The sequence below is a fragment of the Procambarus clarkii genome, chromosome 67 (assembly GCF_040958095.1).
Source record: "Procambarus clarkii isolate CNS0578487 chromosome 67, FALCON_Pclarkii_2.0, whole genome shotgun sequence".
Taxonomy (NCBI): Eukaryota; Metazoa; Arthropoda; class Malacostraca; order Decapoda; family Cambaridae; genus Procambarus; species Procambarus clarkii.
The window spans coordinates 13,427,786-13,443,186 of NC_091216.1; the positions used below are offsets into that span (position 1 = coordinate 13,427,786).

At 53.7% G+C, this 15,401-nt stretch overlaps 1 long non-coding RNA gene across 2 annotated transcripts in view; it reads right to left on the reverse strand.

The window, feature by feature from the left end:
• LOC138355322 (uncharacterized) overlaps positions 1-15,401 on the reverse strand; it is a 449,272-nt gene that overhangs the window by 17,021 nt on the left and 416,850 nt on the right. For both annotated transcript variants that reach the window (XR_011223916.1, XR_011223917.1), the window contains one exon: positions 1,639-1,683. This is a non-coding gene — a long non-coding RNA (uncharacterized lncRNA). The remainder of the gene's footprint in view (positions 1-1,638; positions 1,684-15,401) is intronic.

Genomic DNA, 15,401 nt, shown 5'->3' on the forward strand with positions numbered 1-15,401 from the left:
GCTCCAGGCATGCTCCAGGCATGCTCAAGTCATGCTCCAGGCATGCTCCAGGAATGCTCCAGGATTGCTCCAGACATGCTCCAGGCATGCTCAAGACATGCTCCAGGCATGCTCCAGACATGCTCCAGACATGCTCCAGGCATGCTCCAGACATGCTCCAGGCATGCTCCAGGCATGCTCCAGACATGCTCCTGTCATGCTCCAGCCATGCTCCAGCCATGCTCCAGCCATGCTCCAGGCATGCTCCAGACATGCTCCAGACATGCTCCAGGCATGCTCCAGGCATGCTCCAGCCATGCTCCAGGCATACTTCAGGCATGCTCCAGACATGCTGCAGGCATACTCCAAGCATGCTCCAGGCATGCTCCAGGCATGCTCCAGACATGCTCCAGCCATGCTCCAGGCATGCTCCAGGCATACTCCAGGCATGCTCCAGACATGCTCCAGGCATGCTCCAGGCATGCTCCAGGCATGCTCCAGGCATACTCCAGGCATACTCCAGGCATGCTCCAGCCATGCTCCAGGCATGCTCCAGGCATGCTCCAGCCATGCTCCAGGCATACTCCAGGCATGCTCCAGGCATGCTCCAGCCATGCTCCATACATGCTCCAGGCATACTCCAGGCATACTCCAGGCATGCTCCAGGCATGCTCCAGCCATGCTCCAGGCATACTCCAGCCATGCTCCAGACATGCTCTAAACATGCTCCAGCCATGCTCCAGACATGCTCTAGACATGCTCCAGGCATGCTCCAGGCATGCTCCAGACATGCTCCAGGCATGCTCCAGACATGCTCCAGGCATGCTCCAGGCATGCTCCAGGCATGCTCCAGACATGCTCCAGGCATACTCCAGGCATACTCCAGGCATGCTCCAGACATGCTCTAGACCTGCTCCAGCCATGCTCCAGGCATACTCCAGCCATGCTCCAGACATGCTCCAGACATGCTCTAGACATGCTCCAGCCATGCTCCAGGCATGCTCTAGACATGCTCCAGCCATGCTCCAGGCATACTCCAGGCATGCTCCAGACATGCTCCAGACATGCTCCAGGCTTGCTCCAGACATGCTCCAGGCATGCTCCAGCCATGCTCCAGACATGCTCCAGCCATGCTCCAGGCATACTCCAGGCATGCTCCAGCCATGCTCAAGGCATGCTCCAGCCATGCTCCAGGCATGCTCCAGCCATGCTCCAGCCATGCTCCAGGCATACTCCAGGCATGCTCCAGACATGCTCTAGACATGCTCCAGCCATGCTCCAGGCATACTCCAGGCATGCTCCAGACATGCTCCAGGCATGCTCCAGGCATGCTCCAGCCATGCTCCAGCCATGCTCCAGCCATGCTCCAGGCATGCTCCAGCCATGCTCCAGGCATGCTCCAGGCATGCTCCAGACATGCTCCAGCCATGCTCCAGGCATGCTCCAGCCATGCTCCAGGCATGCTCCAGCCATGCTCCAGGCATACTCCAGGCATGCTCCAGACATGCTCTAGACATGCTCCAGGCATACTCCAGGCATGCTCCAGACATGCTCCAGCCATGCTCCAGGCATGCTCCAGCCATGCTCCAGGCATGCTCCAGCCATGCTCCAGCCATGCTCCAGGCATGCTCCAGCCCGCCCCAACACGTGTACACTCACCTGCTAGCCCTTCTCCGTCATGGCCGGCTCCCGCTGCACGAAGGCCTGCAACGATAATGACAATAATTAAAGCAAACAGGTTTATGCAACACCAACAATAACAACAACACTAACCGTCATATAACACTAACAGTAACCAACTACAACACTCTAACGACCAACACCACTGGACCGGTGCAACACCAGGCAACACTGGACCGGTGCAACACCAGGCAACACTGGACCGGTGCAACACCAGGCAACACTGGACCGGTGCAACACTAGGGAACACTGGACAGGTGCAACACCAGGCAACACTGGACCGGTGCAACACTAGGGAACACTGGACCGGTGCAACACTAGGGAACACTGGACCGGTGCAACACCAGGGAACACTGGACCGGTGCAACACCAGGCAACACTGGACCGGTGCAACACTAGGGAACACTGGACCGGTGCAACACCAGGGAACACTGGACCGGTGCATCACCAGGGAACACTGGACCGGTGCAACACCTGGGAACACTGGACCGGTGCAACACCTGGGAACACTGGACCGGTGCATCACCTGGGAACACTGGACCGGTGCAACACTAGGGAACACTGGACCGGTGCAACACCTGGGAACACTGGACCGGTGCAACACCTGGGAACACTGGACCGGTGCAACACCTGGGAACACTGGACCGGTGCAACACCTGGGAACACTGGACCGGTGCAACACTAGGGAACACTGGACCGGTGCAACACTAGGGAACACTGGACCGGTGCAACACCAGGGAACACTGGACCGGTGCAACACTAGGGAACACTGGACCGGTGCAACACTAGGGAACACTGGACCGGTGCAACACCAGGGAACACTGGACCGGTGCAACACTAGGGAACACTGGACCGGTGCATCACCAGGGAACACTGGACCGGTGCAACACCAGGGAACACTGGACCGGTGCAACACTAGGGAACACTGGACCGGTGCAACACTAGGGAACACTGGACCGGTGCAACACTAGGGGACACTGGACCGGTGCAACACCTGGGAACACTGGACCGGTGCAACACCTGGGAACACTGGACCGGTGCAACACTAGGGAACACTGGACCGGTGCAACACCAGGGAACACTGGACCGGTGCAACACCAGGGAACACTGGACCGGTGCAACACCTGGGAACACTGGACCGGTGCAACACTAGGGAACACTGGACCGGTGCAACACTAGGGAACACTGGACTGGTGCAACACTAGGGAACACTGGACCGGTGCAACACCAGGGAACACTGGACCGGTGCAACACTAGGGAACACTGGACCGGTGCAACACTAGGGAACACTGGACCGGTGCAACACTAGGGAACACTGGACCGGTGCAACACTAGGGAACACTGGACCGGTGCAACACTAGGGAACACTGGACCGGTGCAACACTAGGGAACACTGGACCGGTGCAACACCAGGGAACACTGGACCGGTGCAACACTAGGGAACACTGGACCGGTGCAACACTAGGGAACACTGGACCGGTGCAACACTAGGGAACACTGGACCGGTGCAACACCAGGGAACACTGGACCGGTGCAACACCAGGGAACACTGGACCGGTGCAACACCTGGGAACACTGGACCGGTGCAACACTAGGGAACACTGGACCGGTGCAACACCTGGGAACACTGGACCGGTGCAACACCTGGGAACACTGGACCGGTGCAACACCTGGGAACACTGGACCGGTGCAACACTAGGGAACACTGGACCGGTGCAACACCAGGGAACACTGGACCGGTGCAACACCTGGGAACACTGGACCGGTGCAACACCTGGGAACACTGGACCGGTGCAACACCTGGGAACACTGGACCGGTGCAACACCTGGGAACACTGGACCGGTGCAACACCAGGGAACACTGGACCGGTGCAACACCAGGGAACACTGGACCGGTGCAACACCCGGGAACACTGGACCGGTGCAACACCTGGGAACACTGGACCGGTGCAACACCAGGGAACACTGGACCGGTGCAACACCTGGGAACACTGGACCGGTGCAACACTAGGGAACACTGGACCGGTGCAACACTAGGGAACACTGGACCGGTGCAACACCAGGGAACACTGGACCGGTGCAACACCTGGGAATACTGGACCGGTGCAACACTAGGGAACACTGGACCGGTGCAACACCAGGGAACACTGGACCGGTGCAACACCAGGGAACACTGGACCGGTGCAACACCAGGGAACACTGGACTGGTGCAACACCTGGGAACACTGGACCGGTGCAACACCTGGGAACACTGGACCGGTGCAACACTAGGGAACACTGGACCGGTGCAACACCTGGGAACACTGGACCGGTGCAACACCAGGGAACACTGGACCGGTGCAACACCAGGGAACACTGGACTGGTGCAACACCAGGGAACACTGGACCGGTGCAACACCTGGGAACACTGGACCGGTGCAACACCAGGGAACACTGGACCGGTGCAACACCAGGGAACACTGGACTGGTGCAACACCAGGGAACACTGGACTGGTGCAACACCAGGGAACACTGGACCGGTGCAACACCAGGGAACACTGGACCGGTGCAACACCAGGGAACACTGGACCGGTGCAACACCAGGGAACACTGGACCGGTGCAACACTAGGGAACACTGGACCGGTGCAACACCAGGGAACACTGGACCGGTGCAACACCAGGGAACACTGGACTGGTGCAACACCAGGGAACACTGGACTGGTGCAACACCAGAAAACACTGGACCGGTGCAACACCTGGGAACACTGGACCGGTGCAACACTAGGGAACACTGGACCGGTGCAACACCTGGGAACACTGGACCGGTGCAACACCAGGGAACACTGGACTGGTGCAACACCTGGGAACACTGGACCGGTGCAACACCAGGGAACACTGGACCGGTGCAACACCAGGGAACACTGGACCGGTGCAACACCAGGGAACACTGGACCGGTGCAACACTAGGGAACACTGGACCGGTGCAACACCAGGGAACACTGGACCGGTGCAACACCAGGGAACACTGGACTGGTGCAACACCAGGGAACACTGGACTGGTGCAACACCAGGGAACACTGGACCGGTGCAACACCTGGGAACACTGGACCGGTGCAACACTAGGGAACACTGGACTGGTGCAACACCTGGGAACACTGGACCGGTGCAACACCAGGGAACACTGGACCGGTGCAACACCTGGGAACACTGGACCGGTGCAACACCTGGGAACACTGGACCGGTGCAACACCAGGGAACACTGGACCGGTGCAACACCAGGGAACACTGGACCGGTGCAACACTAGGGAACACTGGACCGGTGCAACACCTGGGAACACTGGACCGGTGCAACACCAGGGAACACTGGACCGGTGCAACACCTGGGAACACTGGACTGGTGCAACACCAGGGAACACTGGACCGGTGCAACACCACGCTACGGGCCCACCACGCTATGGGCCCACCACGCTACGGGCCCACCACGCTACGGGCCCACCACACTACGGGCCCACCACGCTACGGGCCCACCACGCTACGGGCCCACCACGCTACGGGCCCACCACGCTACGGGCCCACCACACTACGGGCCCACCACACTACGGGCCCACCACGCTACGGGCCCACCACACTACGGGCCCACCACACTACGGGCCCACCACGCTACGGGCCCACCACACTACGGGCCCACCACACTACGGCACCACCACGCTACGGGCCCACCACACTACGGGCCCACCACACTACGGCACCACCACGCTACGGCCCCACCACGCTACGGGCCCACCACACTACGGGCCCACCACACTACGGCACCACCACGCTACGGGCCCACCACACTACGGGCCCACCACGCTACGGGCCCACCACACTACGGGCCCACCACACTACGGCACCACCACGCTACGGGCCCACCACGCTACGGGCCCACCAAGCTACGGGCCCACCACGCTACAGCACCACCACGCTACAGCACCACCACGCTACGGGCCCACCACGCTACGGGCCCACCACGCTACGGGCCCACCACGCTACGGGCCCACCACGCTACGGGCCCACCACGCTACAGCACCACCACGCTACGGGCCCACCACGTTACGGGCCCACCACGCTACAGCACCACCACGCTACGGGCCCACCAAGCTACGGGCCCACCACGCTACGGGCCCACCACGCTACGGGCCCACCACGCTACAGCACCACCACGCTACGGGCCCACCACGCTACAGCACCACCACGCTACGGGCCCACCAAGCTACGGGCCCACCACGCTACGGGCCCACCACGCTACGGGCCCACCACGCTACAGCACCACCACGCTACAGCACCACCACGCTACGGGCCCCACCACGCTACGGGCCCACCACGCTACAGCAGCACCACGCTACGGGCCCACCACGCTACAGCCCCACCACGCTACAGCACCACCACGCTACAGCACCACCACGCTACGGGCCCACCACGCTACAGCACCACCACGCTACGGGCCCACCACGCTACGGGCCCACCACGCTACAGCACCACCACGCTACAGCACCACCACGCTACGGGCCCCACCACGCTACGGGCCCACCACGCTACAGCACCACCAAGCTACGGGCCCACCACGCTACGGGCCCACCACGCTACAGCACCACCACGCTACAGCCCCACCACGCTACAGCACCACCACGCTACGGGCCCCACCACGCTACGGGCCCCACCACGCTACGGGCCCACCACGCTACGGGCCCACCACGCTACAGCACCACCACGCTACAGGCCCACCACGCTACAGCACCACCACGCTACGGGCCCCACCACGCTACGGGCCCCACCACGCTACGGGCCCCACCACGCTACAGGCCCCACCACGCTACGGGCCCACCACCCAAATATAATTCAGCATCAGTGCAACAGGAACAACCTTACAAGCACCTCCAGGTAACCACATTGTGGTTGTTTAGTTGTGTGGCGGTGGTAATGTGAGAGGTTGTTGTGGAGATACAAGCTGGGGTTGTACACAGGCTGGACCATCCTCGCTGTTATACACGCGTGTGTGTGTGTACACCAGGTGTGCGTATGGTGTCAGCACCACCCCAGACACACAGCAACCCCCCCCCCCTCATAAATGCCAGTGAAACCTTTACATCCACGACGCGTCGACTCTCTGGTCAATGCCTCTGGCGAAACCCGAAGAGCCGCTGGTGAAGCGTAGATATGTATCCACTTTAAACACAAAAACAATCCACGATCTCCCTAGACTGGTAAATGGGGGACTTGTATGTAAATGTGAGGTCCCGCCCTCGGCGCCATGGGGTCCGGACAGGTGGGAATTGGAAAGTGGAAACCTTTGAGAACGTTCTCCAGTCACTGTAAAACTGGTGCATGCAATGGTTTCCAATACACTGGGCTGGAATTTTACAAGATATGAAAGAGCGAGGAATTATATGAACTATTCTAATTGTTCAAATACACCCACACACACACATGCCCACTACGGGTGTGGGTGTGGGTGTTAGTGAGAAATGTATGTAGTAGATATAATAGAGGAAAAATAGATTGGTTAGAAAGGCGGGGTCCAAGAGCTAATAACTTGATTCTGCAGACACAAATAGTAAATGGAAAACAAATAGTAAATACACACACACACATATATTTCTCAGTTTGAGAGAAATCAATTATATAGATCTGGGGGTTGATATCACACTGAACCTCTCCCCAGAGGCCCACATCAACAGGATATCATCAGTGGCATATGCTAGACTGGCCAACATAAGAACTGCCTTTAGAAACTTATGTAAGGAATCATTCAGGACATTCATAATGCCACTTATGTCAGACCAATTCTGGAGTATGCAGCTCCAGCCTGGAGTCCATACCTAGTTAAATAAAAAGACAGCCCGTTCTCTTCATTGGGTTCAAAATCCTGCCTTAACCAGAAAGACACGAACCAAAGCCAAACCATAGAAAACGTGATTTTTGAGCATTTGCTGTTTTTTTTTAGTTTTTGTAATGTATGTTACCTGGTTGATGGGGTTCTGGGAGTTATTCTACTCCCCAAGCCCGGCCCGAGGCCAGGCTTGACTTGTGAGAGTTTGGTCCACCAGGCTGTTGCTTGGAGCGGCCCGCAGGCCCACATACCCACCACAGCCTGGTTGGTCCAGCACTTTTTAGAAAACAATCTAGTTTTCTCTTGAAGATGTCCACGGTTGTTCCGGCAATATTTCTTATGCTCGCTGATTGAGGAATAGCGAAATGGCTCTATTGGGCACCACATCCTACACACTGTGGCGCATTAGTTGTTATAGGACGGACTGTCCCTACGCTGGCTAGAGTACCTCATGGGCACCCGTGGGTAACACACACACACACACACACACACGCGCTCGCGCGCGCACTTATGGCAAGGATCCACACACAGCAAGGACACACACACAGCAAGGACACACACACAGCAAGGACACACACACACAGCAAGGACACACACACACAGCAAGGACACACACACAGCAAGGACACACACACACAGCAAGGACACACACACAGCAAGGACACACACACACAGCAAGGACACACACACACAGCAAGGACACACACACACAGCAAGGACACACACACACAGCAAGGACACACACACACAGCAAGGACACACACACACAGCAAGGACACACACACACAGCAAGGACACACACACACAGCGAGGACACACACACACAGCAAGGACACACACACACAGCAAGGACACACACACACAGCAAGGACACACACACACAGCAAGGACACACACACACAGCAAGGACACACACACACAGCAAGGACACACACACACAGCAAGGACACACACACACAGCAAGGACACACACACACAGCAAGGACACACACACACAGCAAGGACACACACACAGAGCAAGGACACACACACAGAGCAAGGACACACACACACAGCAAGGACACACACACACAGCAAGGACACACACACACAGCAAGGACACACACACAGCAAGGACACACACACACAGCAAGGACACACACACACAGCAAGGACACACACACATAGCAAGGACACACACACACAGCAAGGACACACACACACAGCAAGGACACACACACACAGCAAGGACACACACACACAGCAAGGACACACACACACAGCAAGGACACACACACACAGCAAGGACACACACACACAGCAAGGACACACACACACAGCAAGGACACACACACACAGCAAGGACACACACACACAGCAAGGACACACACACACAGCAAGGACACACACACACAGCAAGGACACACACACACAGCAAGGACACACACACACAGCAAGGACACACACACACAGCAAGGACACACACACACAGCAAGGACACACACACACAGCAAGGACACACACACACAGCAAGGACACACACACACAGCAAGGACACACACACACAGCAAGGACACACACACACAGCAAGGACACACACACAGCAAGGACACACACACAGCAAGGACACACACACAGCAAGGACACACACACACAGCAAGGACACACACACACAGCAAGGACACACACACACAGCAAGGACACACACACACAGCAAGGACACACACACACAGCAAGGACACACACACACAGCAAGGACACACACACACAGCAAGGACACACACACACAGCAAGGACACACACACACAGCAAGGACACACACACACAGCAAGGACACACACACACAGCAAGGACACACACACAGCAAGGACACACACACAGCAAGGACACACACACAGCAAGGACACACACACAGCAAGGACACACACACAGCAAGGACACACACACAGCAAGGACACACACACAGCAAGGACACACACACAGCAAGGACACACACACAGCAAGGACACACACACAGCAAGGACACACACACACAGCAAGGACACACACACACAGCAAGGACACACACACACAGCAAGGACACACACACAGCAAGGACACACACACAGCAAGGACACACACACAGCAAGGACACACACACAGCAAGGACACACACACAGCAAGGACACACACACAGCAAGGACACACACACACCTTTACGACAAGGACCGATTATTACTTTCTGACATACCAAAGGAGTCATTAATCATAGGCCTATATGATGGTCTAGTAACCTGCAGGAAATATGTTATTCAATGAAGAATTTGCTGCTTCCAAATTAGCCCAACTGACTTAACCCCATTAACTTAACCCCACTGACTTATCCCCATTAAGTTAGGGAACTATTACAGAACCCGGAGGACTGTATGGTGCTACGAAATAGATTATTGACAATTACAAGTGTGTTGGCTACAGGGAATATTGACCGTGGGGCCGGCCAGTATTGACTAGGGCCGCTAGGGAACCCTGTGGCCTTGTACTACAGTCCACGCCCCCCCCCCCCATGCTACTACTGCTACTGCTCATGCGTGTAGCAGTGTGTGAGGGGGGGAGGGGGCAGGGGGGGGGGGCAGCAGCGACCTTATGAGGGGAAGGAGGAAGGGAGGGAACCCGAACTACTGAATTATTTATCGCATCACGATCGAATGAAGGCAGTACGAACTGCTATATCGCCCTGCTGGAGGGTGAAGCAGAGGGCGAGTAACTACAGGGGGGTGAGAGGTATGTGAAATTTGTACGGACTAGAGGGAGCGATATGGTAGGAAGTGCAAAATGTATTTAATGACAATACATGGTGTCATAAGCACTATTACATTTATGGAGCATAACCAAGCAAATATTGCGTCAGCCAGAAAAATGATAGGATGGATTACGAGAACTTTCAAATCCAGGGATCCCATCACAATGGTTGTACTCTTCAAGTCACTTGTGTTGTCCCGTCTCGAGTACTGCTCAGTACTCACTTCCCCCTTCAGAGCAGGAGAGATTGTTGAAATAGAGGGAATACAGAGAACATATACGGCACGCATAGACGCGATAAAGCACCTAAATTATTGGGATCGTCTCAAAGCTCTCCAAATGTACTCACTAGAAAGGAGACGAGAGAGATATCCAATAATATACACGTGGAAAATACTGGAGGACCAGGTCCCAAATCTACACAGTAAAATAACAACGTACTGAGTGAACGATATGGAAGAAAATGCAGAATAGAACCAGTGAAGAGCAGAGGTGCCATAGGCACAATCAGAGAACACTGTATAAACATCAGAGGTCCGCGGCTGATTAACGTCCTCCCAGCGAGCATAAGAAATATTGCCGGAACAACCGTGGACATCTTCAAGAGGAAACTGGTCTGTTTTGTAAGAGAAGTTCCGGATCAGCCGGGCTGTGGTGGGCCTGCCGGCCGCTCCAAGCAACAGCCTGGTGGACCAAACTCTCACAAGTCGAGCCTGGCCTCGGGCCGGGCTTGGGGAGTAGAACTCCCAAGACCCTGTCCAGGTAAACATTTACAGTGTTGTGGTTCGAACAGAGGACGTGGGCAAAGCATTGTTCGAGAAATATTGGAACGTCATTAGTTGTGAGTCGTCTGTAACAGACCGTCATCCAGCCCATCCTCATCTACAAAGACCCAATGTTCATTAATCCAACTGCCATACCCTGTGTTTATGAATGAAAAACGGTTAACATACTCAACTCGCCCTCAGACCAAGTCCATTCCATCCAGCGGTCTACCCCAAAGACGCATTCATAAATTTTAACATACTATTCATTCAAAAGAAGATTTTGTTCAAAAATAAATTAATATTATTATATATTAGAACATTGTGCACATTTAGGCACTGGTTAGGTTGGTTGTTTAGGTTCTGTTGGCGATTATTTGTAGTACGTGGGTGAAGCATTTACAGCGTTGTGGTTCGAACAAAATTCGTCAGTGAAGCACTTGTTCCGGAAGTGTTCGAACGTCAGCAGTTGTGAGTCGTGTGTAAACCCTTTTTCATTCATAAACAGGGGGTTTGGCGGGTGGATGGAATGGACTTTGCCCTCACAGTGTTCAAGTGAGTGCTTTGATAAGCACCTCCAAAGGATACATGTTCAACCAGGCTGTGAATCATACGTCAGGCTGCGAGCAGCCGCGTCCAACAGCCTGGTTGACCAGTCCAGCAACGATGAGGCCTGGTCGACGACCGGGCCGAGGGGAGGCTAAGCCCCGGAAACACCTCAAGGTAACCTGCCCACTGTTTATGAGGACGGGCTGACTAACAACTGATCACGTTCAAACATTTCTCAAACAGTGCCTCGCTGACGACTAGTATTCGAACCACAACGCTGTAAATGCTTCACTCACGTACTTCAAATACAAATAATCATCAACCAGTGCCTAAACACTTAATCTAACCTATGCCTAAAACTTTCAGATATATTAATACTAATATATAATGATAACAATCTTTTTAATAAACAATACGTTAAAACCGATCAATACGTTTTTGGGGGTGGAGGATGGGGGTAGGGGGGGGTTGGCCGCAGCTTTAACGAGCCTGGCCTGAGGACAGGTCCTGTATAACATTTTCATTCCTAAACAGGGAGTTTAGCGGCTGGATTAACGAAACATTTACCCTTTATTAGGTCAGGCTGGTGGGTGAGGCAGTGGCTTGGGTGAAGTGGCCTGTACCCACCTAGTTGTGCTTGCGGGGGTTGAGCTCTGGCTCTTTGGTCCCGCCTCTCAACCGTCAATCAACAGGTGTACAGGTTCCTGAGCCTACTGGGCTCTATCATATCTACACTCTATCATATCTACAAACATATTACTACTGCCACTATCCTTGGTCCTCCCATTGTCATAGCACCCCTTCTATGTAGTCTCTGTAGTCTTCACAGCCCGGGATGTTTATCTCATCAAAACTCCGTGACGTCCTTATCAGCAGGGCCACTCCTCCCACTCCTCTTCCCTCCCTCCCTCTTTCCTATATAGTAGTCCTGTGGAAACACTGCATTTGTTATGATGCCTGAGAGTTTAGTTTTTATAAGTGCTATTGCATTTAGGTTTTCTTCTTATGTCCTTTCTCCAAGTTCACTTGTCTTATTTGTAATCCCATCTATGTTTGTATACATCACTTTGAAGCTCACTTTCGTCTGTCCATCCTCACTCAAACTCTTGGTGGCTGTTCCACTGGTGCAGTTGTACCAGGGACTGGGCTGCATGGGTGGGGTTCATGTGCTGTGCGGTACTTAACATGGGTTCGGAGGATGCTGAGGTGGGGCATGGTTCAAGGGATGTAGGAGAGGGGAGTGAGGGGGGAGGGGGACTGGGTGGGAATATAGAGGGGAGCTGGGAGGGGTTGGGGCAGGGAGTGGAAGGTGGGAGTGATGCTCCTCTCTTTGGGGCTGCTGAACTGCTTGTGGAGGGTTCTCCACTCCCCTCTGGGACTCTACAGTATGTGGCCGTGGTTCTCTGATTCCATTCTCTCTCTCTGCACTCCTTCCTTGCATCTGCTGCCCTCATTCTCTCCTCCCTTCCATATCCCTCTGAAGGAATATCGTTTTGAATTTTGTTACATGGAATAGTCTGCTCTTCCTTGCTAAAAAGTTCCTCTTTTGTGTTCTTGTTTGTTAACATTACCTTTATCAGTCGATCTCTGTCCTTGTTGTACTGGCCAAGCCTGGAAACCTTTTCTATACATTGTTCAGCCACCTCCATCTGTACCCCCTTCAAGATCCCTGTGAGGGAATGGCCGGTTAGGAAGTGGCTTGGAGTTGCTCGTGAGGGAGTGGCTTGGATGGAGTGGTTGGAGTGGAGTGGCTCGTGAGGGAATGGCTTGGGTGGAGTAGTGAGGTCGGCATTGACCTGCTCGGCTTCTTTACCTGCCACACCGCTTCTGGTCATGTCACGTGTCCCAGCAAGAAGACAGGGTAAAAGATGGGGACGCAAGAGAAGCAGCAGCTGCATCATCAATGGCAGCTTCAGAAATAACAGCAAAATTCATAAATAAACCACAGCCTCAGCTGTAGAACAATAACAGCAGTAACAGCAGCAGCCGGCTGTGAAAGTGGTCACTCCTGCACCTCCAGCGTCTCCGCACAAGGCTCAAGCTGCCTTTTAAGCTTAATTATCTATGACTCACTTCTACCAGTAAAAAAAAAAAAAAAGTGAGTGCTGTCAAAATGTGAACTGCTCGTATTCTCCAGCGGCTTCCTCTCGTGTGTGTGTACTCCCCCGTGTGTACTCCCCCGTTTGTACTCCCCCGTTTGTACTCCCCTATTAGTACTCCTATTTGTGCCTACAGAATCGAGCATTAGCTCTTGGATCCGGCTTTCTAGCCACCGGTTGTTTAAAGCAATGACTCCTGCTCTATTCCCCCTACCATATCTATCTTGAGGTTACCGTGAGATGATTTCGGGGCTTAGCGTCCCCGCGGCCCGGTTCTTGACCAGGCCTCCTGGTTGTTGGAGTTGTCAACCAGGCTGTTGGACGCGGCTGCTCACAGCCTGACGTATGAGTCACAGCCTGGTTGATCAGGTATCCTTTGGAGGTGCTTATCCAGTTCTCTCTTGAACACTGTGAGGGGTCGGCCAGTTATGCCCCTTATGTGTAGTGGAAGCGTGTTGAACAGTCTCGGGCCTCTGATGTTGATAGTTCTCTCTCAGAGTACCTGTTGCACCTCTGCTCTTCAACGGGGGTATTCTGCACATCCTGCCATGCCTCCAGGTTGTCATGTGGTGTTATTTCCTGTATGCAGGTACAGTGATTATCTAGTTTTAAAATTATGAATATAGTTTGATTCGACAACATGCTCCTTTAGGTCTTCCCATTTTCCCGCTACTCTTACGCTAAATGAAAACTTTCTAACTCATTCTATGACTCATCTGAGTTACCAGCTTCCACCCATGCCCCCCCTTTTTCTGTTGGTATTGTGTGATCAATACGCCTATTTCTACTGTCAACCCCCCTTAGGTTTTATGTCTGTCATATCTTCCTGCCCCACTCCTTTTTTTTTTATAGCGTTATCAGGTTCAGTTCGTTCAGTCACTCTTCATACCCCATCCCTCGCAATTCTTGGTATAAGGCTGCTACGTGCTTGATGGAGTTCTGGGAATTCTTCTACTCTCCAAGGTTCTCCTTCTACAGACTTGAGCTTGTCGCAGTAACGTGTGTACTCACCTAGTTGTACTCACCTTGTCCGTGTTCCACCCGTGAAAAATAGTTTGTCTTTCTCTGCCCTGTCAATTCTTATGAGAATTTTTGTAGGTGGTGATCATGTCTCCCCTTACTTTTCTTTTTACCAAGGACGTGAGGTTTAGCTCCCATAGCCTTTCCTCGTAACTCATACCTCTCAGTTCTGTAACTAGTCTGGTCGCATACCTCTGAATCTTCTCTAACTTTGTCTTGTGTTTAACTAGGCATGGACTCCAGACTGGAGCTGCATACTCCAGGATTGCTCTGACATAAGTGGTATACAAGGTCATGAACGATTCCTTACACAAGTTTCTAAAGGCAGTTCTCATGATGGCAAATCTAGCATATGCCGCTGATGATATCCTTTTGATGTGGGCCTCTGGGGACAAGTTCGGTAATAAATTAGTTTTAAATTAGATTTAAACTTGCCGCAGTTGAACCTAAAATAAATCCCCACTTAGATCACAAGATTCAAATTCAGCATCCATTTCCGATATTGATATCCATGGCAACACTCCCGCAGCTCATCCATATCTCCCCCATCCGTTCGAAATGTTTCCATAATTGCCACACGCGACACATGTTGGTTTCCATGGCAACGTTTCCATGGCAACGCTGATATAGTGTGATTATGTAGTTTTCAAAAGCTTTTCGCAACGTGTTTAGCACCGTCTTACCTGTGACTTGTATAGGAAACA